This window comes from Carya illinoinensis, chromosome 7 (assembly GCF_018687715.1).
Source record: "Carya illinoinensis cultivar Pawnee chromosome 7, C.illinoinensisPawnee_v1, whole genome shotgun sequence".
Classification (NCBI taxonomy): Eukaryota; Viridiplantae; Streptophyta; class Magnoliopsida; order Fagales; family Juglandaceae; genus Carya; species Carya illinoinensis.
In genome coordinates this window covers 25,167,611-25,185,266 of record NC_056758.1, presented here as the reverse complement: position 1 = coordinate 25,185,266, position 17,656 = coordinate 25,167,611, and positions in this window count along the sequence as shown.

Sequence of the window (17,656 nt, the reverse complement as noted above, 5' to 3'; positions counted from 1 at the left end):
CTCTGTCCATTGTCCCTAGAAGGCCTCTTATCCCTATGTGATGTGGGTTGGTGTTGTTGGTGCTTCATTTGGTTATTGTAGTCGATACTTTCTTGAATGTCTTCTTTAGCAATGGTAACTCGGGTGACCAACTCTGTGAAATCCCGAATATTGAGAGTATGTACACGTTCCCCAATCCTGCAATCTAGACTGAACTTGAACTTTTCAGCTTTCTTTTCCTCATTCGGAATTAAGAAATTAGTGAAACAGGACAAGTCCATGAATTTGGTGGCGTATTGATCTATCGTTCTTGTTCTTAGGGTAAGATCCGCAAGCTGACGAGCCCTAGACTCACAAAAAGTTTGAGGAAAGAAATGCTCCAAAAATTTCTTCTTAAAATGCTCCCACATGATGGGATTTCATCGCCCATCAGCAAGAGTGTACTTGTTGACTTCAACCACTTGTTTGCCATGTCTGTCAAGTTGAAGCAGCATTAGTCACCTTCTGATTGTCTGTGCAATAAAGTGCCTCAAAGATTTGCTCCAATTGTTCGATCCAGCTCTCCGCATCCATGGCTAGGGGTGTAAAATTTAACTGGAAAACCAGATCAGATTAGTGGAACTCGTATGGTCTGGGACCGATTCCCTTAGTTCCAAAACTAGCTGGTATCGGTCTGATTCTGGTTTTATACTTTTTAGGACCGAATCAGTTCGCTATATTATATATTTTAAATTAATTTTTTAAATATTATATATAATAATATAAATTATAATTATATATAAGATAATTTTATTATAATTTATAACATAAAATTTTAATTTTAAACATGAAAATTTATTTAATCATATGCTTTAATCATAATATATATATTAATAACATTTTATGGCCTAATAAATTCTCAATATATTCTTTTTGATAAGTACATTAGTAAATTCGTAATACTAATATATATTAGTATATAATGTATATCAATTAAAATTTACATTTTATAGCCTCATACTAATAGTCTAATGCTATATTACTATTAGTAATATAATTTAAGTCTATATATAAATTACTATAAAAATCACTATACTAAATAATTATATATGAAATAATGATATAGTAATACTAATACTATCACTATCAATGATATAGTTATAATAAATTAAAATTACTATAACAAATAATAATATATAGTTATTTTAATTACTATAACTAATACTAATATATATATACTAATACTAGTAAAACCAAAAAACTGGATCGGAACCTGTAAAACCGGAGGTACCGGTTTAGGAGGGTAGCTGATGCATAATCGGTTTTCTAAAATGCAAAACTTGTACATACTAGTTTGGTCTCAAGTTTTGTCAAAAACCTGATCAAACTGGACTCGTTACACTCCTATCCATGGCATTTGACTTGCCGTCTAAAGTAGAAGGGTGCTGGCAGGAGAATTGTTCTAATGTGCATCCAACTTGTGTTTCTGTCTACCACCATCTCACCATTGACCATCCTCTAGAAATAAACGAGTTGCCACAGCAGTGAGTACTTCGGGACTCTCATCTTATACACTATTATTCTTAGAGTGGGGTGTGTGTGATTTTCTTCCAGGAGGTGCCATTCTAACATACATGTTTTAAAAATGTCATTCAAAATGCATTTAAGTACTAAAAGGAAAATTTCTAACATACTTACTATGTACATAACAAAATCTGCATTGGGGAGACTTTGGCCTAGACCTTCCTTCCCTTCCTTTTCTTTCCATAAAGAGAAACTTCTTTGCTTCCTCTCCTTTATTTCAAAAAGTCTATAGAATCATTCAAACCTTGCTCTGATACCAACTGTAACATCCCATTCCCCAATAAAGTCATTTTTATAGAATTTTTGAGGGACCTATGTGCTACTAAACTTAACTTAAAAACTTTTCTTACTTTTGAAGTGCCAGCTACTAAATATCCCATAAATAAATAAATTCAATCTATATTAAATACTCAAAACATATAAAAATGAGTTGAATACTCAATAACCAATACATCATACAGTAAACATAATAACTTAGGATTTCTTGAAAAATATGCATACTCATAAATACATATGTAAATAACATGAACATAACTTATCTTTCACTTGTCATAAGCCGATACCCATTGTTGACCCCCGTTTGCTAGGGTTAGCGAATCTAAGTAGATTCTGATTCCACCCGTAGCAATGGGTTGTGGAACTCATACCTAAGAAAGACACACTGGGTGCACGACCAGCATGTACAACCTGGCAATACAATATGCCCATAACATACGGTACATTCTTAATATCATAGCATATGTCGTTATATATCTTATCATTCATATTTCATCATTATCATACTTGCAAACTTGTTATATCTTGTCATATTATAGATTTCAAGAGAAATTGCATATTTCATAAAATGAAGTGATGCACGTTTCTTCAATTAAAATCATGATTTTTCATAAATATTTTGATACATGACTCTTCACATAAAATCATGGCTTTTTCACAAATATTTTAATGCATAACTCTCACATAAAAACATGAGTATTCATAAATATTTTGATTTATAATTCTTAACATAAAACCCTGGATTTTTGTAAAATATCTTGATGCATATGTTATTGAAGCTAACATGAAACCCATACATAAAATTATAAATTTTTTATAATTTTATCATGACTTGGGTACATAAAAGGGGGCTTCTAACGGAGGGCGTACATGCATAGTCCTTTTATAAAAGACATGCTGTTTATCGTACATACGTGAAAGAGTATGATCATGCTACTTACCTCGTAGTGCTAATCTAATATTTCATAGACAAGACTAATTACTTATAAAATACATGTAATTTGCATAAATCTCTTATTAAATACATAATTTGTAATTAAAGCCTAAGATACTAAAAGAATCTATATTTTCTAAAAATTCTAAAATCCTCAAAACCCTTATATGTCGTCACCCCGAATACTTTGATGTCCACATAATTATTTCTCCTTAACTTTACAATTAATCCCAAGATCACATAAACTTTGTAAATTTATGTACCTGTATTACTACTCCAAACTCTATGAATAATTTCCTGTCACAAGGACCCTGTGACGCCCCCAAATTCTCACACACAGACATGGGAAAATCGAGACGTTCGGATAATGATATCACGGGTCACCACCCTATCGACGTGCCAAGTGTGTATAAAATTGACGAATGCGCACGAGAAATACGCAGCGAAAAGCAAAGTCAATAACTAAGTACCAGAATTTTTTTTAATTCAATACAAAGCTGTTCAAAACATACATAATAAAATATTATAAAACACAAATATAGTTTTAAACCAAATAACAAAACTTAAACTTTAACTTCAGCACCCCGACGGAGCCGCATCCTCGGGCTCAACCTCCTCCTCCTCATCCTCGATCTCTGCACCGAAATCTACGGCACCAAAAATGGTGCCGCAGGTAAGTAAGATCCAAATGCCACTAGATAAAAACATATTAAACTCAACAATATGCATGAAAGGATGCCAATGCACAAAACCCATAAAATCATATTTTTTCCACGCACGCCAGAAATCTCATTTGGCCCAAAAACATAACCTTTCCAAATATCACGCCAAAAGTCACATTTGGCCCATATCCAACTCAAACCATTAACCAATTAATCCGTATGCACTATGACCTCTCCTAGGGGTCATGCGCACACCCTGGCTCTAGTGCCACACCGCAGGTAACGACCACGCATGTAACACCTAAACGAGCGATGCCCAGTTTCGCGCCCCGCGCGTTCGTAGCCAAGCATCCTCTAGCCCTCGCCAGCGATGGACCACGGAGTCAGTGCGTAGAGCGATGCCCGGTTCCGAGCCCCGCGCGTTCGTAGCCAAGCATCCCCTAGCCCCCGCTTCCGTCGTCGCCCAGCGACAACTCAGGGGACGTCACTCAGTTTATTACGCTCCCGAATGACCAGAGGAGCTCCACCAGGATAATACCCCATCCCGGCTTGGGGTCGTGATATACACACACCAGAAAATCCACTTACGCCAATAAAAGAGGATTTTCTCAAATTAAATAAAACACACTTGCATGCATCATGTAAATGCGATTTCAATGCGCAAACGATCAACCAACCTTAAATCAATAAATCAAGCAACTCCGTCCTCCATCCATCCGACTCCCGAACTCCTCGGACTCAGTCAACTAACAGCAAATAATTATTGTAGGAGTAAAATATATTTAAATCTAAAAGTAGGGTTTGAAAAATACTTACAGCGCTATATGGTATTTTTAGAAAGCTCGCGGCGTTGCAAACGGCGGAAGAAAAGCAACGTAACAGTGAAATTTCACTGTGGCCGTGGGTTGTAAAATACCCACTTTTGAACGGGGACAAACCAAAACTCGGGATTGATAGGGAATGGTCTAAGGATGTTTATGAAGTTAAGGGAAACGAGTTTTGGCCGTGGGTGGTGGTGGAAATGGCGGTCGAAGGCCAAAAAGGGGCTGAACGGAGTTGAGCTCGTGGGAGCTGCTCCGGCAATGGATCGAGGCCTGAAATGCGTGGTTTAGGTTGGCAAGAGGTAGGGGAAGAAGTTGTGAAGAGATGGTGGCCGGAGGTGGTGCGACGGCGCTGGAATCGGTGAAAAACTGTATGGCTTGGAGGAACTCGTGGTGGCTAACGGTGGCTCGGATGAAGGTGAAACTTGGTTGGGATGTTCACCTGTGAGAGGGGAAGAAAACTGGGTGGGTGGTGTAGGCCACGCCGTCGGCGAGCGGCGGTTCTGGGCTGCGAAAGCAACCGACGATAGGGGAGAAAAACAGGCAGGTGCCGTGACTTCCAGGGGCTCGTGGCGGCTAACAGTTGGTCCGATGGCTCTGAAAATTGGTGGGGATGATCTCTGGTGTGAGGGGAAGAAAATGGTAGGGGTGGTGTACAACACAGCCGCCAGACAGCGGCCCGCTGGACGGCGGCGCACCGGGCGGTCAAAGGGGCAGCGACGAAATGGAAAGGAGAGCTGCTGCTGCACATGGGGAGAGGGAAAACGGGAAGAAAAAGAAGAAGAAAAAGAAAGAAAAGAAAGAAAAGAAGAAAAAGAAAAAGGAAAAAGGGAAAAAGAAAAAGAAAAGAAAAGAAATAAGGTCCAATCCTCACCTCTGGAGTCCAACAACTGATCCAATGAAAGTAAGTTTAAAAACAATAAAACTAAGAAAATATTTTAAACACAACGTAAAACTAAAATATAATAAATAACTAGTAAAAACAAACTATTTAATTAAATTAAAATATTCATTCAGTGAAAATACACGTAAAAACAGGGTGTCACATCCTCCCCCTTAAAATAAATTTCGTCCTCGAAATTTGTGAGATCAATATCAGCGCCAAGCAGGATAGAATACGCAACTCAGAGTATACTTGAGAAAATCATACCATCAGCCATTTCCACACAAGTATGATTAAAGCTCTCTCCAATTATACTCCTAAAGCAATTCCATCATATTCGTACTAGTCTCCCAGCGACGTATCACGTCTAGAACTCCTAAAGCAGCCACGTAAACCGGAATTACCATATCGTCAAGAACTTCAAAACCACACCCAAGAAAATTCTAAAAATTATTACTTCTTAAAATGAATTGTATTAAGCTCAATCAACCTTCATGCTATATCATCGAAACTTTCATTGTATACTATATCTTGGTAACCTAATAGTCACTTCCAAAATAAACCATCAATAAACATAATTTGCCCAAAAAAGATATTACTCTCCAATTACAAGCACCTTCTCGAAATTTTAGGTCATCACTAATTACTCAAAATCAGCACACCTAATTATCTCCAAAATATCACGCTTCCATGCGCACTCTGATAACTCGCCAAAAAGCAAAAAGACTATATCCTCATAAAGTAACACCCTTGAGTACAAGCTAACTCTAACACTTGGAAGCAAGAAAATCCTTTGCCACATTTTGATAGAAAATAAAGTCTCCCAAAATCATGAACTATCACTCCTATTCCTCAATTATCTCTAGCTACCTTAATTAAATCAAAATTCTGCAAAGACACCCATGATCATCAACAAAGAAGACGATATCAATCAATTGCAACCTTCCAAATTAAAAACAAGTATCATTATCTCAAAATACGCCAATCTCATCTAATATAAAGAACATAAGGCTCGAATCCGTCCCGACCAACTAATAAAGCACCTATAACTCCTACCTAACAACTTACACTTTCAAGATCATCACCTAAATTCTGAATATTGTCTAATTTAGAGATAACTAAATTCACTACGAACCACGATTAAATTCACCATAACCTTAATGAACCCTTCTTGTAAACTCACTTACCTACTTCTATTCTCATAACCCTAATATTAGCACGACTATTTCCTTCAATTGCATACAAAATTAAATCTCAAGATAGGCCATGCTATTCAAACCTCCAATCCATCAAAACTATGGCACTACCCTCCTGACTCCTACTGCTTATTACCTTACGTACTTGTTTAGGCTAATCACCGTTGATTCCCAAACTTCCACTTTCAAGATTTTATTATCCACTACACATGGCGACCCAACAACCTCTCTTCAAGTTAAATAAAATGTCTATAATTCTCCCAACTGGACACTCAAACTCCAAAGGAAAGTATAGCCTCAAAATTTAAATTCCTATGTGACCTCAAGTCACAATTAATTCTTGAAGATAGTCTCAACAATAAATGCCAACCATCACTTCAATTGGTAACCCACTTCAACTGTACACTCCGATCAACTCACTAAGAACTTGAAGTTAAAATCTATTGAATTTAATACTATCACATCTAATCCACTTCAGTACTCACCAAAGCCACTTCTCTCAAGCCAAAAAGAGACTAGGATTTGTACTCTCCGAAATCCATACACCCTCACCACCACTATAAATGGATCTCATGTACCCTTAGCTAAGATCAATAATCATTCTAACATATAAGTGATCCATCACTTCCATTTCCAACATCTGTACCTTATCCTCAAAATAAACAAAATTTCATTTCCCAAAACTTGCATCATCTATTATCCTCAACTCGGTATGAATCAATCCTAAAACTTGTCACTATAACCTCGAGCTATAACAATTATTGTCAACCAACATTCCATTGAGTAACACGCTTCGACTGAACGCTCCATTCGATTCACCACTATCACGTGTCGATCTCATACGTCCTTAGCCGAAACCAATAGTCATTCCAACGTACAAGTAATCCATTACTACTATTTCCATCATCTGGACTTATATCCGCAAATCAACATGAATCATTCCTATATCTGCTTAACTTATACCCTTAACATCAGCAAATAGTTATCGCTTAAAGCTTTGTACTGAAAATGACCTTAAACCTGCTAATAATCTGTTCCCCAAAGTCTCTGGAACATAAGGTCTCAACTTCAATCGAATTCAATACCAACAATTAAACTATTGCTTCCAAAACCTCAATGGATCTATTTCTTCCGAACCGATAAAAATCATTTCCTAAAATCGATTACTACAACATCGAGTTAACAATAGTCATTTTCTGAACTAAGTCAATATCTACAATCCTCAAAGAAGTATATGAGCTAAATCATTACCTTCCATTCTCAAAGAAATGTACCCCAGAAAAATTTCATATTATTAACTAAACTCTGATCAACCCCATTTTCATGGTTGCAAACTAATCACTCTCCAGAGTGGATCAAGCTAGCACACCAAGTCTGTAAAACTAAGAACTCAACTCTTATTATAAATTGGTCCTTCAACTCTACAATTCTAAAACCTTAAATCAAATAAGAATAATTTCTAGAATTTCTAAGATCAATGAGCTTACACCCCATAATAGAACAATCGGCTCCCAAAGCTTTTAAAATCTAATACATTAACGGATAATAAATCATTTTCTGAAATCCTCGAGATTGATGGCTTTAATCCAAAACATTCACCTTAAAACTTGTAAATTTTAAAACCCCAATTGCCACCAAATTGTTCATCCGAATTAGCGAAATTTAAAACTTGAAATTTAATTATTTCCCCCAAACCTTGTCGAACCTAACACCTTAATTACCAAAATCTTATTTCCTAAAATCTATAAGGCCTCAAACCTTAGATAAAATTATCTTAAACCAATCCTTAAAGTTCGTTGAACCTACACTCTCCTATTCTATAGCCTCATTACATAAATTCTACAAAACCTAAGACCTCAACCATCTTAAGTGACTTAAAGCTAACTCCCCTCCTTAGTTGCAACTTACATTCCAACTCCCAAGAGATTGCCTAATCCATGTCGTTCCCTTCTAGCCACAATATTATAAAAGTAACCCACCTCTATAAAATTCAACCCTACTACACTAAGTATTTATTCCTATCAACGACATTCTCGATAGTACCGTCCTCCTGCCATAGCACAATCCTCAACCCCACTTTTTTAACTCCGAAAAAAACAAAACAAAACAACTTAAAACAAAATAAATAAAAAAAATAAAACAACATACTTGCAATTCAAATAAAATCAAATCAAACCAAACCAAATCAAATGGAATTAAATAAAATAAATTCAAATCAAATAAAATCGAATCAAGTTAAAGAAAAACAATTCAACTTAAATAAATTAAAATAATTTTAACACAAGCTTTTAAAACTTTCTGGTACTCCACCTATGGGACATATGGTTTTATCCAGAGCTGAACCGCTCTGATACCACCTGTGACGCCCCCAAATCCCCACGCACAGACACGGGGAAATCGAGACGTCCGAATAATGACATCACGGGTCACCACCCTATCGATGTGGCAAGTGTGTGTAAAATCGATGAATGTGCACGAGAAATACGCAGCGAAAAGCAAAGTCAATAACTAAGTACCAGAATTTTTCTTAATTTAATACAAACCTGTTCAAAACATACATAATAAAATATTATAAAATACAAATATAGTTTTAAACCAAATAACAAAACTTAAACTTTAACTTCAGCACCCTGGCGGAGCCGCATCCTCGAGCTCAGTCTCCTCCTCCTCATCCTCGATCTTTGCACCAAAATCTACGGTACCAAAAATGGTGCCGCAGGTAAGTAAGATCCAAACGCCACTAAATAAAAACATATTAAACTCAACAATATGCATGAAAGGATGCCAATGCACAAAAGCCATAAAATCATATCTTTTCCACGCACGCCAAAAATCTCATTTGGCCCAAAAACATAACCTTTCCAAATATCACGCCAAAAGTCACATTTGGCTCATATCCAACTCAAACCGTTAACCAATTAATCCGTATGCACCATGACCTCCCCTAGGGGTCATCCGCACACCCTGGCTCCAGTGCCACACCGTAGGTAACGACCACACATGTGACACCTAAACGAGCGATACCCAGTTCCGCACCCCGCGCGTTCATAGCCAAGCATCCTCTAGCCCTCGCCAGCGAAGGGCCACGGAGTCGGTGCGTAGAGCGATGCCCGGTTCCGAGCCCCGCGCGTTCATAGCCAAGCATCTTCTAGCCCCTGCTCCCATCATCGTCCAGCGACAACTCAGGGGACGTCACTCAGTTTATTACGCTACCGAGTGACCAGAGGAGCTCCACCGGGATAATACCCCATCCCGACTTGGGGTCGTGATACACACACACACCCGAAAATCCACTTACGCCAATAAAACAGGATTTTCTCAAATTAAATAAAACACACGTGCATGCACCATGTAAATGCGATTTCAATGCACAAAACAATCAACCAACCATAAATCAATAAATCAAGCAACTCCGTCCTCCATCCATCCGACCCCCGAACTCCTCGGACTCAGTCCGGAATCAGCCAACCAACAACAAATAATTATTGTAGGAGCAAAATATATTTAAATCTAAAAGTAGAGTTTGGAAAATACTTATAGCGCTATATGGTATTTTTAGAAAGCTCGCGGCGTTGCAAACGGCGGAAGAAAAGCAACGTAACAGTGAAATTTCACTGTGGCCGTGGGTTGTAAACTACCCACTTTTGAACGGGGACAAACCAAAACTCGGGATTGATAGGGAATGGTCTAAGGATGTTTATGAAGTTAAGGGAAACGAATTTTGGCCGTGGGTGGTGGTGGAAATGGCGGTTGAAGGCTAAAAAGGGGCTGAACGGAGTTGAGCTCGTGAGAGCTGCTCCGGCAATGGATCGAGGTCAGAAATGGGTGGTTTAGGTCGGCAAGAGGTAGGGGAAGAAGCTGTGAAGAAATGGTGGTCGGAGGTGGTGCAACGGCGCCGGAATCGGTGAAAAACCGAATGGCTTGGAGGAACTCGTGGTGGCTAACGGTGGCTCGGATGAAGGTGAAACTTGGTGGAGATGTTCACCGGTGAGAGGGGAAGAAAACTAGGTGGGTGGTGTAGGCCACACCGCCGGCGAGCCGTGGTTTTGGGCTGCAAAAGCAACTGGCGACAGGGGAGAAAAACATGCAGGTGCCGTGACTTCTAGGGGCTCGTGGCGGCTAACGGCTGGTCCGATGGTTCTGAAAATTGGTGGGGATGATCTCTGATGGGAGGGGAAGAGAATGGTGGGGGTGGTGTACAACACAGCCGCCGGACGGCGGCGCACCGGGCGGTCAAAGGGGCGGCGACGAAATGGAAAGGAGAGCTGCTGCTGCGCACGGGGAGAGGGAAAACAGGAAGAAAAAGAAGAAGAAAAAGAAAGAAAAGAAAGAAAAGAAGAAAAAGAAAAGGAAAAAGGGAAAAAGAAAAAGAGAAGAAAAGAAATGAGATCCAATCCTCACCTCTGGAGTCCAACAACTGATCCAACGAAAATAAGTTTAAAAGTAATAAAACTAAGAAAATATTTTAAACATAACATAAAGCTAAAATATAATAAATAACTAGTAAAAATAAACTATTTAATTAAATTAAAATATTATTTCAGTGAAAATACACGTAAAAACGGGGTGTCACAGACCCACCTCATGTACCTTTTCATATAACATGCCCAGTCTGTAACCAAACTTCAATATAATCTAGACCAATTAAAACATAGATCTATACTGAGCAAGAGACAGATACAACGATAAGGAGTGAGAGAAAAACTAAAGTAGGGACGGAGGGAAATAACTTACGTAGAGAATGGGTGTGCGTGTGTGTGACTGAGGAAAATGGTGTGGTTGCAGATAGTGGTGTTGGGCATCAACTGGCAGCGTTCGATGGTAGAGACATGTCCTCTAACGTCTTCTGTTGTGATTGGCGATGGTGTCATGGCCTCAACTATGGAAAGGAATGGCTCTCGATTTGGCCCCAACGTGTTGTGGGGCACGACTAGAGGATTCATAGTGGGGAAGGAATAGTGGTAGTTGTCGGTGCAATGTGGAGGTGCAACGGCTGGTTTGGGTGCTCTGTTTTGTGGGGCTAAAATAGAGGATGCTCAGCTTCTCGTGTGTCACTGGTTTCTGTTTGGTGTTGGGTTAAACGAACGAGGGTGGCAGCGGCTTTGTTGTTTGGTGGTTCTTGGTGCAACTGTGTGGTAGTGGTATAGTGTCCTCAAGGTTGAGCTGCGGTGAGCGTTGGTTGTGTGTGTAGAGGTGGCTAAAACCAAGACTCTCTAAGTGGAGGACTTGTGGCTTAGGGTGTGAGTTGGTTTGAGGGAAAGAGGTGGTAGCCACTTAGTGGAGGCCGTGAGGTGTGTGGGAGGAAGAGATGGTGAGTGGTTTCCGGCGTGCTTAGTGTTTTGATTGTGGCTGTAACGTGAGGAATGTGAGGTGTGGCTACTTGACAAGGCCCCAACAAAAATCACCCTAGGACAAGGTCCTAGACATGCATGGACATCCGAGATTGGGCCACATATGGGGTCAAGCCTAGCTTTGCAGGACTTTTCTAGGGGTCTAGTGAAGACCCTAGGAAGATTGCGGGAGTGGCACAAGTCAATTGGAAGATGGCTCATATCTTTCCATTTGACTAGGCCATGGCTTAGCCTTGATAGCCCATTGACACTGCTGTTGGCATGCCCTGACAACTCGTTGACACTGTTGTTGACATGCCATGATAGCCCCATAGGCCATGCCTTGACAGTCCCATGGGTCCTGCCTTGACACTGTCACTGACATGTCTTGATAGCCCCATGAGCCATCAACATGGTCAGCACCATCAGCATGACCAGTAGCCCATCAGCATGCCCATAGGCATGCCATGGGCCCAACCATGGCACGCTCCTGATAGCTCCACGGACATGCCATGGCCCCTGCCATGGCACACACTTAACAACACCACCATCATGCCATGGCCCTTACCATGGCACTTGCATGATAGCCCCACAAACATGCCATGGCCCTCGCCATGGCATGTACTTGACAACATCCCTAGCATGCCATGGCCCATTGCCATGGCACACTCATGTCAACCGCACAAACATACCGAAGCCATGCCATGGTTCCTGCCACAGCAAGTCCAGGACAGTCACATGGCTAGCTTACTTGCATGCCTTGGCTCCTGCCCAGACAAGCAGCAGGAGCCCATGGAGGCTATTAGTAGTGCAGAGACCATGCGAGCAGGCCTGCGCATTCCCTTGAGTGTGCACCTACGTGCATGCACCCCAGCACCACTTAGCGAGGATAGCGGTGTGCCCTCACAGACACGCCATCCAGCTCATGGCTCCAACCCGTGCCTTGTAAGTAAGGCTAGTGGCATGCCCACCAGACATGCCATCTAATGCAAAGCTCCAGCCCATGCCTTGCAGCCCCAGTGCCCAGACCGTCAGCTTGGGCCATGCATGCCCATTGCCCAGGCCACCAGCATGGGTCATGCAGGACCATCGCCCAAGCCACTTGACTGGGCCTCACAGCAACAGCATGGCACCACCCCGTGCCCACCATCAGGCCTAGGATTGGCACCATACCATGTCACCATCAGCAGGCCACGCATAGCACAATGCCATGTTTACCATCAGACCAACGCATGACACCATGTCATGCCATGCAGCCAGGCCATCTAGCAGACCCATGCGTGGCACCATGCCACGCCTAGCAACAAGCCATGTACAGGCCCAAGCCGTACCAACCATCAAGCCATGCATGGCATCATGTCGTGCTCATCATGAGCCACCATGGCCCATCCATGGGCATCCCCCGCCCATGGGCCCGTCCATCACTATGTTGTTGTTTTTAGTTTATTTATTTATTTAATTTATCTTGGTAGGGACTTTTTGGGGGTTTCCAACTTGTAAGATCTATAAATAGGACCCTTAGTATTTAATTTTACATCTTTTGGCATTTACCCTAGAGGGAGATTATTTGTTTAGGAGATCATCTTTTGGTGCTTGGCACTTGGGCTACTTGGGTGCAATTCGTGAATCCCAATGAGAGGATCATCACCGTGCAATTCGTGAATCGGTGTTGATTCAATTTATCAACCTTATGAGTATTTTCTTTTTTCCATTCAATTATCTATCTCTGTTCTTGTTTATTTCCTAGTTTGTTCATCTATATTTTCTTACCTATCAAACATAGTCTAAGCATTATTCTTACTTTTCTTTGATTTCTCAAAATATTCATATATACCAAAAAGAGAGTCTTCATCTTTCATTTGTTGAGTCATTGATTCTTTGTTCATATATATTTTCCTACTTGTTCATATAATTTCCCATTGATCTTATATTTTCTTGCATCTTCTCATATTCCAAACACAAATCACTCCTAGCCCATTCCAATTCCATAATTCTTTAGTTCTTCATTCATATAACATCATAGATCTACCATTCCCAAGAGATCTAGCCAAAATACCCATTACCACATACTTTCCATACACTTTCCTACCACCCAAACACTAATTGGACCTCCATTCACCCATAATTCATCCTAGATCTAATTCCCATCATCATAAAACTATAGATCTATCATAGATCTATTCCATAAAGCCACAAAATCCTAGATCTAGCCTAGATCTATTGCCTCCAACAAGCCTAGTCGTAAACCCTAATTTCCATAAAAATTTCCTACATTTTAGGAAACCCTAACCCTAGCCTCAAATTCCTATTTTTTGGATCTCATCCTACACATCACAAATCCTAAGATCCACTTCATCTTTGACCTAACCAAAACCCTAGACTACCCAAAAAAACTCTTCCAAAATTCGTAACCATATCCATTCACCATTCAAACCCTAGCCTCGCTTCACCATACCAACCCTAAACATCACCCAAGTGTTGCCAATACCAAGGGTCATCATCAAGCCATCCTACATTGCATCAAACACACAAATTCACCACTTAGATCACCCGAATTCATTATAATAATCAAATCCATCACTAAACACCATACATTCATTAACCTAGGAACCCTTCATTGCCATATCCTAGTCGAGACCAAGCAAGACGATGAGAAACATTCGATCATCATAAGACGACGGGAGACCCGTGGACCCTAATGTTTGGGGACTAGACCGAGGTCCCCAACACTACTTCAAGTTTCATTATGATTTTCACTCACAGCAGAGGGACTTTATATTGTTAGGTTTAAGACTTTTAACCTGAAGATGAATGTGGAATTGTAATCCTATTGGGAGAGCTCTATTAAGTGAATTCTAGTGGAAGTTTGAGACGTGCTTGATTGGAGTTTATAGAAAGTAATTGGTTAGGAATTTTATTATGAGTAGGAATGTAGAATGGTAACTGTGTTTGGAGTGAACACTTTCACAAACTTGGAGTTTATAATAAACCAAGCCTTACTTCTCAAAGTCCAAAATAAGTGTAACTCGTCCAATAAAATTTTTACGAGCTTTTAGAAAGGTTCTTGAGCTATTACTAATTCATTAGGTCCTACTTGGTCTATTAAATGTGCTTTAACTAATGACAAATGCTATTCATCATCTCGATTCTCATTATCCCATAATGTGGCATTAGATGATTAGAGACTATTTTATTTAAAATTAGAAAATTATGCATAATTTAATTGTTATCACATTATATTATTTGCTACTACTTGCTCTACCACTATAGCAAGCGAGTAGGTAACTGTTGCTTCCCATTCAATACAGGAAGGGAAAAAAAGGAACAAAGTCTTCTCTCTCTTTTTTATCTCTAGAAGAAAGCTAAGGTGAAGTGGCCACTAAGATTCTAATAGAATTGGAGGTGGTTAGGGGTGGAGGGCCAAAATAACGGCTCGATCCGTTGTATTGGAGTGACTAGTACTAGTGGCAACGACTGAAATCTGGTGGCCATGTCTGGGATTTGGTGGTGAAGGATTGAAGCTAACGGAAGAGAAAGCCTTGAATATAGAGTTTGGAGATGATGTTTTGAAGGACTTGAATTACAAAGGAGATATAAGCTTGGTTGGGAAAGTTTGGATGGAGAGAAGTATAAGCAAAGCAGTGACTGAAGCCATGATGGTAAAATTGTGAAGGATAAGTAAGAGAGCCAAGTTCCAAAAGTTGGGATCGAACATTTTTGCGATGGTGTTTGCAAACCAAGCTGATAAGCATCGGATTCTAGAGGGAAGACCATGGCTATTCGACAACTAGCTGTTTGTGATTTTGCAATTTGATGGATTGACACCACCACCACAGAAAATGAACTTTAATAGCGAAAGACTTTGGGTTCAAATGCATGACCTACCACTGGTGTGTATGAACAGGGAGCAGGGTCAGATTTTAGGAGGCACGATCGGTAGAGTAGTGGAGGTAGACACTAAGGTGGATGAGAGTGGATGGGGTATGTTCTTAAGCATTTTAATTGAAATAAATTTTCTAAAACCCCTGGTGAGAGGAAGGACTATAATAATTAAAGAGAAGGCTCACTGGATTCCCATTAAGTATGAGAAACTACCACATTTCTATTTTAGGTGTGGATGCATGGTACACAATGAATCAGGGTGTAAGGGGAAAGTGGAGAGTGAGGCTCAATCTGGAGCATGTTTGAGAGCAATGGTTAGAGTAAAAAAGAAAGAGGGATACTAGAAGTCGGAATGGGGTTTTAAAAAATACTTAGAGGTGAAGGGGAGAGTTGAAGGGGGGGAAAATAGTTAATGATATGGTAGAGGAAGTAAGGGAGGGGTAGTTGAGAGAAGATAGAAGAAAGGCTCTAATTATTTAGGAGTCTGAGTCAAGTGGAGGGGTGGGAAGAGGGTAAATAAGAGAAGAGTCAATGAGTAAGAAGAATAGGAGTTTAACAGAAAAAGACGAGCATGCTAATAAAGAAGTAGAGAGGGTTGAGAATGGAGGGGAGATTCTGGCCAAGAACTATATGGAAAGGGTGAAGGAACTAGATGACAACAATTGTATGAGTGAAACAAACAATAAACGAAAGGTTAAAGGAGTATGGAAGAGAAGAGCTAGGGAGCAAGGGGAGAAGGTTGACTCTCAAACTGGTTTATCTCCTTCAAAAAGAATGCTAAGATCTGTTGTCAATAGAAATGAGGAGGAGAGAGTTAATAAAAAATAAAAGGGGATTGTTATGAAGTGGTGGGGGAAAAACCGAATGAATTGGTAGAGGCTGTTAAACAGCGCTACCAATCATTATAAAAATATTAAGTTGGAACTGCCGAAAGCTTGGAAATCCTTGGACAGTTCAAGATCTTTGCTGTTTGGTAAAGGAAAAGATGCCCAATGTAGTGTTCTTAATGGAGACTAAAAAGAGGAGTGGAAAATGTGAAAAGAAAAAAAAAGGCTTAATTGTGAAGGTTGTTTTGTGGTTGAACCAGAGGGAAGGAAGGGTGGTTTAATGTTGCTATGGAATCAGTCTATAAAAGTAGAGGTGTTGAATTACTCACAGTGGCCTGTTAGTGTGTGGGTTAAAAATGTAAAAGGGAGTGAGAAATGGTTGTTGACAAGCATTTATGGGTAGCCTAATACTAGTCTGAGGGAAGAGACATGGAAATTGTTAAGTTCTTTAAAACCCCAAGAAGAACATGGTTGGCTTGTGGTTGGTGATTTCAATGAAATCTTGGCACACGGTGAGAAGAGAGGTGGAAGGCAAAGACAAGAAAGGTAGATGGCTCAATTTAGAGAAGTGTTGGAAATTGGGGGGGCTGTTTGACTTGGGATGGAGATGAGACAAATTTACCTGGAGTAACAAGCTTGAGGTTGAGTCTTTTACTAAAGAAAGGCTAGAGAGGGCAGTGGCAGACTCGAAATGGAAGGAAATTTTTACTGAAGGGTGGGTGTAAGTGCTGGTTGCAAGAAGTCCAGATCACAGGCTTATTTTACTTAGCATGAACCAGAGATCAGAGAAAGAATGGAGGCCAAGGAGGTTATTCAGATTTGAAGCAAATTGGTCATTAGAGGAGGAGTGTGAAGAAGTGATAAAAAAGGTATGGCAGATGGGATCAATAGTAGGTGAATTACCATAGAGGTTGCTGAATAAACTAGAAGACAGTAAAGGAGCTTTGCTTAGATGGAGTAAACATGTGTATTTTGATAAGAGGAAAGCACTAAGAGAAAAGACAAAGTTGAAGAGATAAAAAACTTGCAAAAAGAGATTGAAGATATACTTGAGAAGGAAGACTTGAAGTGAAGGCAAAGAGTTAAAGTGAACTGGTGTCAGCTAGGGGATAGAAACACAAAATTTTTTCATAGCTATGCTAATCAAAGGAGAAAGAAGAACAATGTACAACAGATTATTGATGATCACAATATGAGGCTCACGAGTCCAGAAGAGTTGGAAAGGGCTTTCAAGGGTTTTTTTGATAAATTGTTGACCTCCTTTGAGCCAAGTATTGCTAACATTGATAAGTGTTTAAAGAAT